Here is an 11,098-nt window from a genome sequence, read left to right on the forward strand (position 1 = left end):
CAACCCTCTGCATCCTCCATTAGGTGGGCTCAGACACTTGATCATATTTTACAAGAGGTTCCAGCTGTAGAACACCCATTGAATATCTTCAAAATCCTTATACTGTGAGCAGGTAACAGGAGTGACCTATGAGGAGTTGAGGATATTTCCTTCAACTCCATTTCCTAACATGCTCCTCCTGGTCCTACCCCATCCAGGGCTGTAGTCTGTGGGTAATAGGATCTGTATGTGATAATCAATAATTCATTGTCTTGTACATTTAAGCTGTATATCTTTATTGCAGGGTTTCTTTGCATATGGCTGAAAGCACCAGAACAAAATGACCCTAGAAATGAGAGTAACAGTGCATTTCTCCTCTCCCTGTCCACTTCACTTTCTAATGATGAGTCTTTATTCACCTGGGTGTTTTCCCAGCTAATGACCTATTAAAAAATCCATCACTAATAAGCTGAAAAAATGTTTTCTCCCTCCAGAATGATGTCAGCAGCTCTCACATTGGCTGCACCTGGTGACAGCTGATGCAGCTAACTCTAATTTCCTCCACAGGCAAGGTCACAGGCAATAAAGCCATAACCCTTACAACTGGTTATTATTTAATGCAGTAATTAATTGGGTCTCACTTGCCTGTGCACCCCCTTTCTCTTGCACCTGATCCCCATGTTCAGTTCAGTTCTGCTGCTGTTGTTTCAGGAGCTCTGAGATAGAAATGAATAGTTCCAAAAAGGCAGTGGAGGGAGCTCAGCCACAGACACATCCCAGCTTGTTGGGGATTTCCAAGCTGTGAGTCAGGTTCCCCTTTCTGCTGTCAGTGGGGAGCTCTGGAGATTTGTGCTGCTCTTTGTGGTCAGAGTCCTGCAGACTCTTCACCTCACCTCTGCTGCACACTCTGAAAGGCTAGGAAGAGGGCACAAAGAACTAATTTCTTTATATATATGTGTGTGGATATATATGAAGCAAGAGAAACCCATGTCAGGCTAGGGCACTGTCATGTAAGTAGGAGGTTATGTTACTCATGCCTCTGGCAGCCACTCCACTGAGGGACTGATTTTACTCCATTTCCATGTAAGGCAAGGCTAAGGCCATACACAACTGGACAGATTTCCTTAGAAATGAAGCACGAACATAAAAATCCTCCATCTCCCAGGTGGTGGTTGTTGGGAAGGCTTCTTGCCCAGCAAGTTCTCTCATTTCACAGTCTCCAGGGAATTAATCTTTTTGGAAATGCAAGCAGGCAAAAGGGAAACCTGGGCTTCTTGGGATCTACACAGAGCCTTCACAAAGCTATTTTGGGTCCAAAATCCATGACACCTGGCAGTCATGGATTAGACTGCCAAGGTCAGGTCTGAGTGTTTTTGCTGGATAATATCTCATTATCTCACCTTCTTGCTTCTGTACAGGACAATTTTTACAGGGTATGCCTGGATCTAGTGGCTGTTCACTGAGAACTTATCTGGGATGATTTTCTGAAAGAAGGAGCTTATAAATCCAAGCCAACACATGTTGATGCTCTGTCACAGGACAACACAATGCTCATCCTCAATAGTCATCCTGAAAGATCTATCTTCTCAAAATGTTGCGTTAGTTTTGCGTCCTTTCTATAAATTCCAGTTCCTTTTTATCTTTCTGAATGCTTAGAAATTTCCAAGCTTTGTGCTGTGTAAGGCATCTGATTGATGGCAACCACCTCTCTTCTTGTCCTTTATCTGGAGTGCTGGAGATTGGAAATGTAAGAGCTCAGACCTCCACTCTCATATGTCACTGTGCATCACCATCATCCCATCACTGTGAAATTGCTCTAACATAGCAGGAACTAGAAGACCTCAGCAGAGCATCTTGACAGGACAGGCAGATATTTTTAATTGTTTAAGAGCATCACTTTAACAGCCTTAAATCAGTCAGTGCTGACACAGGACCATATTTGTCCTCAAATCCCAAAGAGCTCTCTCTGCATTTAATGTGTAGTTTGAGTGTATGCAATTTGCTGGTACAGTGTATTTTTAGCAAGAAGATAGGTTTCTTTTGTACTGGCTCAGAAAGGTGAAAGTTTATCTTTTAAAGAGCTTGGTGATGTACCAAGGGCTTTACTTGCATGAGCTCCCTATGTCTGCTGCTAAGTGATGGTTACATTTTAAAAACTTGCACTCCTTTATTGAAAAATCATGTTTAGAAATGTCAGACTGAATGCAGTGATTATTAGTATGAAGTCAATCTAAATGTCTAAGTGTTGGAGCAGGATTTGCTTCTTTTTTATTCACAGCTCTGCAAGGCTGCTCACATTTTTTATTCAGTTTCACCTGTAGAAATCTGAAGCAGCATTGTCCTCTGTGGAACTACACAGAGTTTATACATTGATGCAACAAGGCAAAATTATTCATACTCTCAGGGCCCTACTTCCAGCTGAAATTCTTCAAACACTTAGAAAAACCTGCTCACTTCTCTTGTAGTTGAAGAATGGGGATATTAGTATTACAGCTGCTGTTCTAAGTAATACAGTTTTTTTAATAGTAGTCTTGCAGTTTATTTATGGGAGAACTGAAATCCTACAAGTTTAAGTGAGTGGTTAAGGTCACAGAATGGAGAAGCAGCAGAGTTTGCTTGGGGCAAAGAGCAAAGGGATAGTCCAAAGCAGGCTGCCAGTGCAGCAGGGCAGCTTCACCTCTCCTTACTTTAGACATCTCCACTGTAACCAGTACCTCAACCCAAATCTTCCCATGATGTCATTGGCTAGTGACTGTAAAGAGAACATCCCAGGCTCTCTTATTTCACTCTGAGACCGAGTGGCACAAGATGGCTTATGTCCACATGCTTAAACTCTCTTCTTCTTTGCTTCTATTTGAGCAAACCCTTTTAGGCTAGGGTCTCAGACCCTCTTGCCCTCTCTAACGGGCATCAAGTAAGTGCTGAGCTGTATTGGGTTTATGAAGCATTCACAGTGAGACTGATGTATATTAAACTTTTCTAAACAGCTATTCTAACTGCAGCATGTATCTTCCTATTTGTCACTGAATGGCTGTCCTTCCTTGGACTTCAGCAATAGTATTTTCTCTCTGTCTCTCCCTCTCTCCTCTGACCCTTTTCTTCTGCTCATACCTTTCTGTATTGCCCACTGTTTCTCCTTTTTTACCCCCTAGTCCTCATTTCCACACCAATGTATGCTTTCCTTTCCTTTTTTCCCCCCTTCGTTTCCTTGGGTCTGTGCCCCAAATCCAGTTTTCCGTGGCTGAAGATGTGACAAGTTTAAATCATGCCAGAAATTAGCACCAAAATACAATTATAACCATACCCCTAAAACTGAGGAGCATCTTTCAGCATCCATTTTGGTACAAAGATCTTACCCATCAATGTAATAATTTTATCAACATCACCTTTCCCTAATCCTCCTCATTGAGGTGAGGTCCTTACTATTGGACCTCCCATGCTCCCAGCAGTAGCAGCGAGGAACCAGAGTCTGCCTGGCCAACTCCTTCCACTTCCTGTCCTGGGACAAATCATTCACTCAGACACTGACACCAACTGTCTCATCTGGTAAAAATGTGGAAAGCCAAAGAGAGCTGTCCCGTGAGAAAAGTCCAAGCCTGGTGTCTCGAGATGCCTCATGGCATGCTAAGCGAATCCTCTAAAAAGTTTCTATTTTCCTTCCTAGTTCCCTTTGTACTCACCACCATTTTATCCTGCCTCGCATGTTCTTTATCTTCTCTTCTGCTGTCCCCTGCATCTCTCTCTTCATATTGCGTTATTTTGTGTGCATGCTGGTAGAGCAGATGGGAGAGTCCCTCCCTGACCATGTTGATCATTCTGATCTTCCCAAAAAGCTGTTCCCTGCCAACTAATTTATAGATCTATCCCTGACTGAACCCATTTCAGTTTCCTCAGGTTGATGTGATGACATCCACAGCCTCTGATGCCACCAGCAAGCAAAACATTTCAGTATCTCCCTCAAGCTGGGGAGCACATAATGACCAGCTTTTGGACAGTACTGCTACTTAAGAAGGAGAAAAAAAGATGTAGGTAGACACATCCAATAAAAAACCAACAGCCTTTTATCCTTCTCTAAAGAAATGTCACAGCAAGTAGTGCTGGGGAAAGGAGCTGGAAGCTTGAAGGAGATTTGGACTGTGGGTGTTCCAGAATCAGACCTGAAACTCACCTTTTTTTACCTTATTATTGACAATCCTAACACCAGAAGTGGTCACACAAAAATGGGCATCATGTCAAAAACCCTGTGGGAAATGGAAATCAAGAGCAACTTCAGTTGTACAAAACAAGAAACCATGTACTCTTTGAGTATCTCCACATCACTAGATAGGAAAGTCATGGCAAACACAAAAGCTGATTATTTGCTTCTCTGAAAGCTTGTTATTTCAATCCCATTCCCATTCACTCCATTTTCGAGGACTTCAGGTGGTTCTCTCTGAGGCACTTCTATATGACAGAGTGGGTGTGAGCAGATCCAGGCTTCTTGGTCTCATCTTTGTCCAGCAGTGTAGGGATTCCCATAAAGACTCCTGACAAAAAGCAGATGCATGACCTTCCTCTGCTGGGGAAAAAGAAAAAAAGGTGTATAGAAGTATACCAGCTGGCCACAAGGGCAAATATGAGCCCCCAGAGCTCCATGTAACCATGAAAAAATCCAGTGTTGTTTGGAGATTTATGAGTCCATTAATTTATCCTTCATCCCAGTAAAGGCAAGAAAATGTGCCAGTGTTTTTATTTCACTTGAGCTGAAAATGCAGTACAGTCCTGAACATGCATGTCCAGGAAAATGCACTCAGCTTCAGATGGGTGCAGAGAAGAACAACCAGAATGACCAGGTGACTGGAGATGCTGTGCCAAGAGTATTTCCTGTTGTCAAAGCATCATCACCTGGAAAAGCAGTACCAATGAAATATATTCCTATACTAGTCTAACTGCTTTTCAGGCACCTCTGATCAGTTTGTGTACATAGGCATATGGTGATACTGTTGCTAGCAACAGAACAGCACTATTTCCCAGAAGATCTCTTCCTGTGCTGTGTCCCTGTGGTATTCATGAGCGAGAACGTCAGTATTTAAGATGGGATGTGTCCTGCCCAAGTGTAGCTATCTGAAAGATTAAAAGGGACTGAGCTATTCACTCTGAGCTGCCATTAAAGCCAACAGAGACAACTCATGTCAGGGCGGCTCACAGAGCAGGTGAAGACACGTCGACTGACATTGGCACTGACCTAATCTGTCCAGCAGCTGGTGATGCTCGGCTGGGGGAGCGACCTCTGCTGGGCTCCTGGCAGCCAGGCCGCGGGGACATCAAGGGAGGAGGAGTCAACTTTTGCAAGAACAGAGCAAAATCCACCTGGAGGGAGAGAGCTGATGTGAAGCAGTTCTTGCAATGAGGTGCAACAGAGAAATGTCAAGGAAGTGGAGCTGGTTTCTTACACCACAGATCTGGGGGAAATAATGTCTGCCTTATTTATGCACTGTATTTTATGTAAGAAATAGGATCATGTTTAATGTGCTGGAATGTTTTCCTCAAACATACTGGGGCTTCCTTCACAGCCCTCTGGCTTGGGACACACATCTCCAGCCAAGGTTATCCAAGGTGAACCTCATGCATTGGAGTTTTATACTTGACCATAGACAGATATGCTTTAAATGCACATCCTCATCATATGACCTCTTTACATTTCTCTGAAGCTTGCACTGTTATGATTTCTTTCCTAGCATGGTTTATGAGATGGAAATCCCTGTTCTTTAAGGCAGTGCCTTGCAGATTTCCACAGTCACAGTTTAAACTTTTGACTTTGTCTCCACACCCATCCCATGCAGGTTTACTGCACACCATACTACAGTACAGAAATATTCAGGTCTAAATAATCTGACTAATTTTAATTAATCTTGCTTGGGCCAGGAAAGCATCTGGCCACACCAAGACACAGCTTCATGCACGTGAATTTGAATTTCTTATAGTTATGGGTCTTCATAGTCACTTCTCTTCCTACTCAGACTTACTGCCTCCTCCCATAGAAATTAAGATAATTATTAACATCCTTTTCTGGGTTTCTTGAGTTTGGGCACTTACTAAACACTCTGCTTGGGTTTTGAAAATCTAACATCATTGCAGTTTGCATCTTGTTTTATATTTTTCCACATTTGTTAGAGGCAGCTGGTCAATCCCACAGAGCATGAGCAAAAGTCCCCAGAGCAGCAGAATAATCTGACTGTTCTGTTACCACCTACGCTTATAGCACATCTCTTCTGAAACAATAAAATTTGATTGTTTCTTATACATTCTGTATGGGAAGAAGATATAATACTGTCTTCTACTGAAGGAAGATTATATTGGCCTTCAAATCAATTTCAATTTCTCAGGAGTCTTCAATATAATTTTATTTCATCTTTATTTTTGGGTATTACATTTTCATCGCTTCATTCTACTTCAAAAATTGGAATTCTCCTGACACCTTCCACAATGATAAATTAGTTGTAATTGAGAGCAGTGTCTCTGATGGGAGAGAGGGGGTTTGGGTTAAAAGTCCTAAATATTTTAATAGAATCCCTTTACTTTCTTCAGTGGGATGTTGAAGAGTTTGAATTTTTGCTAGATCTCTTTCTTTTTCTCAGACAAATGGAAGTGCTCAGGAACACAGCCAGTGTGCAGTGGTCTCCTAGGGAATTTATGCAGAATTTCTCAAAATGCAATGTTCAGCCTTGCTGCTTTTACATTCTTGTTTACACATGCTGATAGTGCTTGCACTGAACATGGGCATTTGCATTTGGGGAAATGACATGTCCACATTTGGGAATGATGCTTTGTGGAAGCTTTCTGCTTTCCTCTGAAGGTGTGAAACCCCCAATAGCACATTTAATCTGATCAACAGCAGCACTGGCAGTGTTTTCCTTACATACTGTGATCTCTTAGAAGAATCTGTGTATCCCAACAGTCTGCACACCATAGACTAAGAAACATTGTTTTGCTATACCAGCATCAGGCCAAAAACCTGTTCTTAATTTCACAGCTGTCAGTAGAGACTTGTGAAATCTTTTCCATATGGTTTTTGTGTGTGTGAAAAATAGACAGGTTGTCAACTTCTTAAAGCATGTCAAAGGTTTTACCTGTCACCTCAGGCCAAAGTGGGAGTCACAATGAAACTGGAAGTAGAAATTCTCTCATAATAAGGATGTCAAGCAAAATTTAGCAAGATATAGCACAAGAGGTATTTGGGTTCATTTTTGCATTTTCCTCTATTGTCATGAGAACAGGTATGACTTCTGATATATCACCTAGGAACCAAATTTTCACTTTCTTCAGATCTACTTTGCAGTTTCATCACAGAAGTTGGGTTAGTCTTGAATGTGTTCTTTTTAAAAATCCACTACTAGGATATTAATGGAATAGGGTTATACAAGACATTCATTTTGAGAAGTTTGGCACTGATTGCCGAATATGTATTTATTGGCTTTGCAAATTAAGATCTATGGTCATGTATATAAATACATAAAAAATGAATAAATACATATGAACATGTCTGTGCTTGCATATGTGTGTATGCATATATACACACACACATGCTTTTTCATAATGCACTACATGACTGAAAATACTTAACAATCTTACTTATTATGGTTCAAGTATTTTATTTTTCTGCTGTTGCCTTTAATTACTGGATGTTAAAGATAAAATCCGAGACTAATAAATCACAGAATGTCAGTATGGATGGGGTTGGAAGGGACCTCTGGAGACCACCCCATCCAACCTCCCTGCTAAAGCAGGCACACCTGGAGCATGTTACTCAGGATTGTGTCCAGATGGCTTTTTAATATCTCCAAAGAGGCAGACTCCACAACCTCTCTGGACAGCCTGTTCCAGTGCATGGTCACCTGCACAGTAAAGTTCTTCTTTCTTCCAGTAAAGTAGAACTTCTTGTGCATCAGTTTCTATCTGTTGCCTCTTGTCCTACTGCTTGGCACCACTGAGAAGAGCCTGGCTGCATCCTCTCGACACCCTCCCTTCAGATACTTATAGACATTGATGAGGTCCTCTCTCAGTCATCTCTTCTCAAGGCTGAACAGACCCGACCCAACTCGCCCATCCTTGTAAGAGAGATGCTCCATTTCCCTCAGCATCTTCATAGCCTTCTGCTGGACCCTCTCCAGTATTTTCTTCTCTTACTTGAACTGGGAAACCCAGAAGTGGACACAGCACTCCAGATGCAGCCTCATTGTGTCAAGAGGCAGGATCACCTTCTGTGACCTGCTGTCAATGCTCTTCCTAATGTACCCCAGGACACCATTCATCTTCTTGGCCACAAAGGCACACTGCTGGCTCATGGAAAGCTTGTTGTCCACCAGGACGCTCAGGTCCTTCTCTGCAGAGCTACTTTCCAGCAGGTTAGCCCCCAGACTGTACTGGTGCATGGGGTTATTTTTCCCCAGGTGCAGGACCCTGCACTTGCCTTTGTGGAACTTCTTTAGGTTTCTCTCTGCACAATGGTCTAGCTTGTCCAGGCCTCACTGAGTGGCAGCACAGCCTTCTGGTGTACCAGCCAGTCCTCCCAGTTTTATAGATCAGCAAACTTGCTGAGAGTACATGCTGTCCCTTCATCCAGGTCGTTGATGAATAAGTCAAGGTAAGAAATTTGTCATATGTCTGTTTGGGTGGAGAGAAGAACAGGGAAGATAAACAGATATCAAGATATCCTTGATCCCCAAGAAGCTCAGGGTGTGCAGGAATGATTGCTGTCCTCTCCCCTTCTCTTCTGTCAATATCTCAAACTGTCTCCAAAGACATTTTATCCCATGTGGGCCGTGTTCTTAGATGAGGTACAAACTGGAAGGGTGGAAACAGCAATGCCTACTAGACCAAGAGAGGCATAGGAGAAGAGGATATTTTGGTTTGGAAGCTTCCTTTTATAGGTGGGTTTCTCTGAATCAATCTTACTGGCTTAGGTGAGTGGGTAGCTCTGTGTGCAGTCCTGCTCTAGAGGATGTCTTAAGAGGACACTACTGCCTAAGGATTTTCATTAAGAGATCCTGTGGTTTATTTAAAGGCTCTTACTGGTGGCTTATTCAGGGGAAGAGGTCTTACTTGGGGAGTGGTGTTTGGAAAGGCTTGTTTAGATGATGCCTTTCTTCAGCACATTTGTGGCCCCGATGTCAACATCATTGTTGATGGGTTAGTAGTGTCCACCCAGGGGTGTTTGCAGTGCTGCCTAGGCTTAAGAATCTTGGTAGATCTCTATGGTGGGTGGTGGCTTTAAGGCCCTTATTTTTGTTCATGACTTTGGATAATACCAAGATAATTTGTGGGGAGACAACAGTAACACTTTCCAGCAATAACACTTCTTGACTCTTGCCAGTGTAAAGTGCATCACTGGAATTGGTGTGTGAGGCAAATCCAGAATTTCCATAATTATCTCCTCCCATACCACAACCCAAAGAACATGTTCTTTCCCCATTGCCAAGCTGTCCATGTCATGTCCTCGTGTTCTGCTGGGTTTTGCTGCTTTTGAGTCAGGTTTTCAGGATTCCTCCAGAAAGACAGGGCATGCAAGCTTTAGATCAGATGGTCAGAAACTAGGAACAGACATCACAAACCATGTCAGTAGCCCCTGAGCTCAGCTTATTCCTTGCAAGCATATAGATAGATTCTCCCTGTGAGAGCATGGGCTGCTATTTGAGCTGTGGTGGCCCTGAAAGTAAATGTCAAAACAAGAGACATTGGAGAAGGGTCTGCAGGTGGGTATCAGCTTCTTTGTCTTTGGGCATTGGCTTGAATGTCCTCTGGAAATGGGGCAACCATTCCCAACTAAGCCATCTGCCCATCCACTCTTACTCTTCCCTGCGCAACCTTCACCTACATAGCCCAGCTAGCTCAGGTGTAGATCATTACCTAAATGCCATCAGAAGTTTGAAGGGAAAGGAACTGGGAACAGGCCAATCTCAAACTGTACTTGGCACTAACAGCTCAGTAACCGTGGTATGGCCAGACACATCACTTGGGTGTGTCATGCATGTTGGTGACCTCCTGAAGCATGTCCTTCCCATCTGGTCTCTGCACCTGGTTTTCCTTTGCATGGCAACCAGGACACAAAGGTGTGGGAAGGGCTGATGCACAGGCTGGGTTTGTGCTGGTGTGGAGTCAGGTGTAGCTGGACTGTTTCCAGGCAATATGAAGGTTCACAAACCTGGATGGCCAGAGGCCATGCTTCTACCTAGGTCCACAGAATGCCCAACTGACTGTGCATCTAGCAGCACTGAGCTGTGTACTCTACACACCACCTCCACTTCTGGACAGTCCAGGTGTGTCTGTGCTGCTGTTAGCAGTTTTAATAAAGGGAACTCTATGTGCTTCAGTGTCTTCAGTGGTTAGGTCAGTGAGGCATAAAATTAAGAAATGAAAAAAAAAAGTCTGAGACCACTGATTTTTAGAGCATACTCACATTCCTAATCTGGGTTTATATATTCTTTTTTTAGTGGTGAGGGACCACCAGAAGAGACTGCTCCAGCTGCAGAAATAAAGATCAGAAGATGTATGATGGCTCTTGAGCTGGATTATTTTCCTCATTCCTTCTGGACTGTTTGTTCTGGTCATTGCCAAGAAAGTTAACTTACAGCATGGAAGCAGTATCTTACTAATGAGCAAAGCATCCTTAAACATACTGAATCTCTGGTGAGAGACTAGTTGCAAGGAGAAACCTAGTGCAAGAAGGGGTTTATCTGTTATGGAAGGCTTTTTGGGCTGGACCTCAGAAGGGACCTGGAGCTGGTCTGGCAGAGACTGTCAGGCTCCTTGCCTCCAGAACTGAAAGCTGGCAATAGTGTAAGAAAAATCTGCACTCTTCAGGGATTTCCTTCCCCAAAATTTTTGCACATTATAAAACACAGCTTCATGCTGAGTGAATTATCCCCTGTTGCAGCTACCACAGCTGCTCAGAAGAAGACATGATCTCATCCAACAGTTAACATGCTCAGCATCTCCACATCTGGAAATGCAGGCAGCAAACATGATGAGCAAACCTGCCAGCTACCACTCTGAGCATTCAAGCCCTGCGTGAGGCAATATGAGTGGTGCACCAAGGTCCAGAGCTTTATTTCTCAGCTTCTGAATAAAGGCTCAAATTTTG

The sequence above is a fragment of the Acanthisitta chloris genome, unplaced genomic scaffold, assembly GCF_000695815.1.
Source record: "Acanthisitta chloris isolate BGI_N310 unplaced genomic scaffold, ASM69581v1 scaffold14588, whole genome shotgun sequence".
Classification (NCBI taxonomy): Eukaryota; Metazoa; Chordata; class Aves; order Passeriformes; family Acanthisittidae; genus Acanthisitta; species Acanthisitta chloris.